The 7,413-nt window shown below is 39.9% G+C and overlaps 1 pseudogene; it reads left to right on the top strand.

Moving 5' to 3' along the window:
• Positions 1-2,998: 2,998 nt before the first annotated feature.
• Positions 2,999-7,169, top strand: LOC114625652 (annotated as a pseudogene).
• The last annotated feature ends 244 nt before the right edge of the window (positions 7,170-7,413 follow it).

A 7,413-nucleotide genomic window follows, 5' to 3' on the forward strand; every position in this document is an offset into this window, starting at 1 on the left:
AATTAAAATATAAATTATAATTATGTATATATTCTTATAAATTATAAATTATAAACACACACACACACTGTTGTCTGCTCAGAAAACTTCTTTCACTAAACTTAGCATAATTCTTTTCCATAATGACATATATGTAGCTGTTTTTCCATAGATGTACTGTATCCAGTATCTTTTTTGTTGTTGTTGTTGTTTTTGGTTTTTCAAGACAGGGTTTCTCTGTATAGCCCTGGCTGTCCTGGAACTCACTATGTAGACCAGGCTAGCCTCGAACTCAGAAATCCGCCTGCCTCTGCCTCCCAAGTGCTGGGATTAAAGGTGTGTGCCACCACCGCCTGGCTCTGTATCCAATATCTTATTTACTATTTGTGTTGGTTTTTTTTTCTACATAAAAATTTTTACTGGTGTTGATGATTCCATATATACCTCTTATGATACTTTTACAGTCTTTTTGTTTGTTAGTTTGTTTTAAAATTTATCTCTAGAAGAAACATTCCTGGGTAAAAGAGCAGAAACAAAAAGATTTGGATCTGTACAATGCCTTCTTTGGTAGGTTTTGTTTTATTCTTGGCAGTAACCTCCCAGGCAGAAAGACTGTTTAATTGCCCCATGAGCTTATGGAACAGATCATCTCTTAGAGGTTGTACTTTTCATGTACCTTTTCAGGTTTGAATTTGTTATAGCTGAAAAATAATTTAGGTTTTCTTATGGAAGGATCTAGTTGGAATAATCAGGGACTTCTCTAATTCTTGAATCGTTATCTGAGGGACTGTTCTGCTCTCCAGTGGTTGATGTTGGTCTCAATAAACTTTGAGCAGAATGGTGGAGACCTATGTGGCTCAAGAAAGCAAGCTAAGTGTAAGGATACTTAAACAAAGACTCCAAAGAAAATAAACACTGCCACTGCTTGTCAGGTAAAGTCCCTGTGGTTGTTTAAATAAGAATGGTCCCCATAGGCTCTTATATTTGAATGTTTAGTAATCAGGGAGTGGAACTCTTTGAAAGGATTAGAAGGATTAAGAGGTGTGGCCTTGTTGGAGCAAGTGTGTCACCTGGAGTGGGCTTTGAGGTTTCAAAAAGGAGTTAGAAAGAAGTCTGAAGGAGCTGAAAGGGTTCGTGGCCCCATGAGGAGAACAATAATACCAACCAACCAGAGCTCCCAGAGTCTAAACCACCAGTCTGGGAGAACATAGGGAGGAACCCATGGCTCCAGCTGTATATGTAGGGGAGGATGGCCTTGCCAGCATAGGTGGGAGAGGAGATCCTTGGTCCCATGAAGGTTGGACACCCAGTGTGGAGGAATTCGAGGGTGGAGAGGTGGGAGTGGGAGGGTAGGTGGGGCACACCCTCATAGAAGCAGGAGGAGGGGGGATGGGATAGGGGGTTCCTGGGTGAGGGAGAGAAATGGGGTAAGGGAATAACATCTGAAATGTAAATAAAATATCCAATAAAAAATAAAAATAAAAAATCCTATACCAGGCTCAGCCTCTCTACCTCTGCCTGCTGCTTATGAATCAGGACGTAAGGCTTTCAGCTAGTGCTCTATTGCCATGTGTGCCACCATGCTCCCCACCATAATGATAATATCCTAACCTCTGAAGCAGTAAGCAAATCCCTGGCGGAATGGCTTCTTTTATAGATGTTACCTTTGTCAAGATGTCTCTTTACAGCTTTAGAAGGGTGACTAATACAGAAGTTGGTACCAGAGACTAGGGTATTTCTGTGATAGGTTTGACCATGTTATTGTTTGGAGAATTATAGAAGACTTTGGGACTTTGAACTAGAAAAGTGGCTGAATGCTTTAAGCACTGCTTACTGGGTCATCTTAGTAGGATAATGGAAGACACTGGTGCTGAGGGCAGTGTGGACCATCAATGCCAGCTCAAGGGTTTCAGAGGGGGAGGATATTAAGTGGCCTAGAGACCATTCTTGTGATATTTTGGCAAAGAATGTGGTTGCTTTTGGCCCTTATTCTAAAAATCTGTTGGAGGTTAAATTGAAGAGTTTTGGATAAATGGTGTTGGCAGAGGAGATTTCAAGACAGCTTAGAACTGTCAGGCAGTTATTAGTAAATACTCTTAAGCAGATTAGGAAAAGGAGCAAGGAGAACAAAAAGACATATAAAATGTACAGTTTGCAGAGAAAAGAAGTGCCAGGAGGTGTATTAGAGCCTTGTGCTTAAGGAGATAAAATGTTTAAAGAAAAGCCTGGCGGTGAATGGAATAAAGGGAGTGGTAACCTCAGGACAAGACCTCACCCAGCTTAGCTTCCAACTTGTGAAAAAGAATTAAAGAAAAGCATAAGAAGTAAAGGAAACCACCAGCAACAGAAAGCTGATGCAGAGGTAGTTGAACATGGGGGCCAAGTTCCATCCCCATCAAGCAGCAGAATGTGGCAGCATTGGCCACATGGTACTGAATTTAGAGCTAAAGATACAAGTGAGGGCTTGTGGAATCTTCTTCTGGACCTGAGGAAAGCCACTGACTGAGGTCAGGTGCATGTCAGGGGTGTCCTGCATGGAGGCCCAGAAAGGCCACTTGACTGAAGCTGTGAAGGTAAATCTTGGATTGTGTTAGAGACCTCAAGATATTGGAGATGCCAGGGTCATGGAATACCTGCCAAAGAGATCTGCTAACAGAGTATGGAACCATCTCCAGAGTGAGAGAGAGGTATGTGGCTTTCAAGAAAGCTGGCAGGTGTTGGAGATCTGAAGAGTGCGTTGATATCAGACACGGAGATACAGAATTTGGAGTTTATCCTGCTGACTTTTGGTCTTTCCTTGGTCTGGTATTTCCTCTCATTGATGCCTTTCCTCCCTTTTGGAATGGTAATATATATTCTGTGCCATTGTATATCGGAATTGTGTGATCCACTTATTGAATTTGATTTTATACGGAGGGGTCCCAGTTAAGAGATTGCTGGAAGTCCTTGTCTGGGGGAAGTCTGGTGCTGCATACTAGGAAAAGCCTAAAGAGATTAAATTGTAAGAAAAATCAAAAGCATGTTTCAAAGACCTGTATTATAGGCATTTTTATCAGTTTGTATGACATGAGTCTGAAGTAGCCAGTGGTTTGGGTCTTGAATGATCTCTGAATGTGTTCAGTTACTTGAGTGAGCAAGTCAGGACCCTGTCATGAGACAGGTAAAAGGATAAAAACCCAGTCACAACATTTTCTCTAGCTACAAATGTGATGTGGCAGTGAGGGGATGGTGACGTGTACCACATGGATTACATCAGTCAAGAGACAGCATGGAACATGGGTGATGTCAGTCAAGAGACTGCATGATATAGCGTATCAGTGTTTTAGCTAGGCCTCAGAGATATAGTATATCAGTATATGAAAGACAGGGACTTATATATTTGTAGAAGGGAAAGTGGCTATGGTGGATACATGAATAAAAATAATGTGGGGTAGCAAGCAACAGCAATCATAGCTGATAACATCATATTTCTGAATGACCAGACAAAAGAAAAAGTATACAATTTGATCATTATTTGGTACACTTTCCTTTCCAAATCGTGTGTGTGTGTGTGTGTGTGTGTGTGTGTGTAATTGCTATGAATTTCAGAAGAACCTTTGGATTTTTAAACAGTGATGAGACTTAAAGATTATGGAGACCCCTGAAGTTGGATTGAATGGAGTTTTGCATTATGACATGGCTTACAAGCATATAGGGTCAGGGAATAGAATGTGATGGTTTGAATAAGAATGGTCCCTATAGGCTCATATATTTGAATGTTAGTCACCAAGAAGTAGAACTTTTTTAAAAAAAAGACTTAGAAGGCATGTCTTTGTTGGAGGAGGTGTATTGCTAGGGATAGGCTTTGAGGTTTCAAAAGCTGATATCACACTTAGCCTCTCTACCTCTGCCTGCTGCTTATGAATCAGGATGTAAAGCTTTCAGCTAGTGCCCCATTGTCAAGTTATGCCACCGTGTTCCCCACCATAACCTCTGAAACTGTAGGCAAACCCCCAATTCAGCACTTTCTTTTATAAAAGTTTCCTTGGTCATTGTGTTTCTACACAGTAATAGAACAGTTACTAAGAGAGTTCCTTTAACTAGGACCACATAAAACACAATAATGAGATCTCAGGGTTATTTTCACTACACTTGAATCTGTGAATGCTAAGTTTTTGTTTTGTTTTGTTTTGTTTTGTTTTTGGTGCAAGTAACAACTCACTTAGTACAAGTATCTAATTTCAGCCTCCTTGACAAGTACTTGGGTCTTATTTCTGCTCAAGAAGCATTGTTAGGTTGACTTTGATGAGGTCATGAATGCCAACTAGTGTCATCACTGTAGAGGTAGAATCACAACTACCATGTAGGGTATCCTGTCATGGGCTGCATTCTAGAATTGTGCCTCAGTCCTACAGTGAATAATTTCAGGACTCAATGCCATGAAATTAATGTTCTGTATGATACATTTCTCTTCTGTGGAGGAAAAAAAATAAAAATACCACCTAGAAGAATTCCAAGAGTGCTTAAAATCATAAATTCATAACAAGCTTAGAATGCTAACTTTTCAAGCAGTGCCTCTGTGCCCAATTGCTATAATTAGGTGAATTAAAAGAAACATTCAGTGCCGTGTCCCCAGTCATTATGCGAGTAGTGACAGCATTAGTTTTTAGAAATGTATTCTAGAAACAGTTTTGTAAAGCACACACACAGCTCTCAAGATTTAAAACCCATAGATTAACATCACTTGGTTGGGGATGAAGCTTGATTGGTAACACTTGTCTAGTATGCAGGAAGCCCAGGGTTTGACCCCATGAAGCAGATCTGAGTTGCTGGGGAGACAAGCTAGAATTGTACCACATTGCCATCTTAATATCTGAAGATGGAATTATGAAGAGGCAATTGTTTCCAAATAAGCCATGGAATCTGCTCTAGACATTAACCTGGGAGACAAAATGAAAATACAGCAATAAAGGTTTAAAGATAGCAGTGGAGAAAGTAAATTTGGATCCTTCTATTATTTATCAAATCCAACTAAACTAGCTGGCATCTTGCTAACCACTCCTGCTGTGTGTGTGTGATGGGCAATCTTCACTGTCAACTTGACTGAATCTCCAACCATGAAATGCATTTCTGGCATATTTGTGGGAAGGTTTCTGGAGAGGTTTAACTGAGGAGGGAAAACCGACCCTGAATGTGAGAAGCATCATCCTATAACTCGAGCTTCTACACTGAATAAAAAAAAGGAATAAATGAGAATATTAGCTGTGTACCCATGTCCGTCTCTCTGCTTGTGACTCAGACATGACACGACCAGCCGCCTTGCATTCCTGCCACCATGTCTTTTCTGCCATGGTGGCCTGTATCCCCTCAAACCTTGAGCCGGAACAAATGCTTAGATCATTACATTACTTTTGTCAGTTATTTCGTGATAGCAACAAGAAAAGTAACTAACACACCATGTGAAAGTCCAGACCATCTGCAGTTACCTGAGCAATGGAAGATCAGGTGTGATTTGTTAGAGACACAAGAAAGACACACTGCTAATGCCAGATGGTTCTCTCACAGTAAAGAGACCACTGAACCATGAATCTAGATCATGGGTTATTGTTAGAAATGCTACACCTCAGACCTTATCTGAGATATTCATAATAACATTCTGCATTTTAACCAGAGCCCTGGGTGATTCATATTATAATTTTGATTGGCTGGTGCAGAACTACACACAGGGGCTGCAGACAAGCTAAGCACATACTTTACCACGAAGCTACAGCCACAAGCACACATAAGTTTTTCTTTTGTTGGTACTGCTATTAAACCCAGCATCTTATTTGCATAGTTTAAGATGTATTGATTAGAAAACTCAATCTAAGCCTGGTGGTAGTGGTGCATGCCTTTGGTCCTAGCATTTGGGAGGCACAGGCAAGCAGATCTCTGAGTTCGAGGCCAGCCTGGTCTACAAAGCAAGTTCTAGGATAGTCAGAGCTACAAAGAGAAAATCTACTTTGAAACAAACAAGCAGAAAAACAGAAAAATGAAAAAGAAAAAACCCAAACAAACAAAAAACCAGCACCCCAAAATAAAAATTCAATATATTTTGGATTATAATTATACCTTAATACAAGAAATACCTTTTTATTTTATTTTATATTTTATTTTATTTTATATTTTATTTTATTTTTGAGACAGGGTTACTCTGTGTGGCCCAGAAAAACCTGAAACTCAAATCCCCCATGCCTCTGCTTCTTGATTGATGGGATTGTCAGTGTGTAGCACTACACTCTATGATAAAATTCTCATTCTCCTCCCACCACAGTGGCATGCTGAATTAGAAGGAATTTAAAATTGCGAGACCTGGTCCATATGTATGGTATCCAGCCAGATCATGTCTAGAAGTCCCTGGTTTCTTGCAGTTTGTGTAATGGTTGGAACTGAAAGGCCCTATCTGATGTCCATTATTCAGACATTCAGTAACTCTGAGAAATTTTTTTTTTCTGAGGCACAAGGAAAAATTAAAGCCTCAGTGAGGTTTAATAAAGACTGTGATAAATTGCTTAACGAGCGTCTGCGCTGCGTCAGTGATGGAGGGTCTTGTCTGTGCAGCAAGCTTATTGACTGGTCCTCTGTGGTAGCCAGATGAAAAGTAATTTCCGGTTTAGCAGTAATTATGGCCACTGTGGTGAGGAGGAAGCAGATTGATAAGAAGATTACTGCTAAAACAAAATGATATTTAGAGTGACATGTGGCTAGTTTCTAAATTGTGTTCGAATGACAGGTAGGCTCTTCTTAAAGAAGATTTTTATTTGCTTATTCATTTATTTGCTTATTTACTTATTCAAAGTTACTTATACAAAGTTTCACGTAGCTCGAGCTGGTGTCAAACTCCATATGTAGCTAAGGAAGTCCTTGAATTCCTGATCCTCCCGCCCCCCCATGCCACCACACCCATTTTTAAAATATATCTTGTTAATTAATTAATTAATTGTGCCTAAATGTGTACACACTAACATGTGCATATGATGTATGTGTGTGTGTGTGTATGTGTGTGTGTGTGTGTGTGTATATATGTTATGTGTGTGTGTGTGTGTGTGTGTGTGTGTGTGTGTGTGTGTGTGTATGGATATGGATATGTGTGGGCAGATGTGGAGATCAGAGGACAAATTACACCAGTCAGTTTTCTTCTGTTTTCCCACAGGTATGAGACTGTGGAATAGAACTCTGGTCACCAGGTTTGTCATGAAGTGTCTTTACCCACTGTGCCATCTTGGTTTTATTTGTTCTTGGACTTGAACCTGAGGCTTTAGCATGTTACATTAGCTTTCTACCAACTGAGCTACATCCCTGGTAGACTGTTTATTTGAAAAAAATGTAGTTAATTGGGCTTGTTTTGGTCTACAAATTTTTTTTGAAGGAAAGAGAAATTGCTCTGTTGAAAAACAAAACAAGAATCATGTACGC

Source organism: Grammomys surdaster, unplaced genomic scaffold (assembly GCF_004785775.1).
Source record: "Grammomys surdaster isolate TR1022 unplaced genomic scaffold, NIH_TR_1.0 220, whole genome shotgun sequence".
Lineage (NCBI taxonomy): Eukaryota > Metazoa > Chordata > Mammalia > Rodentia > Muridae > Grammomys > Grammomys surdaster.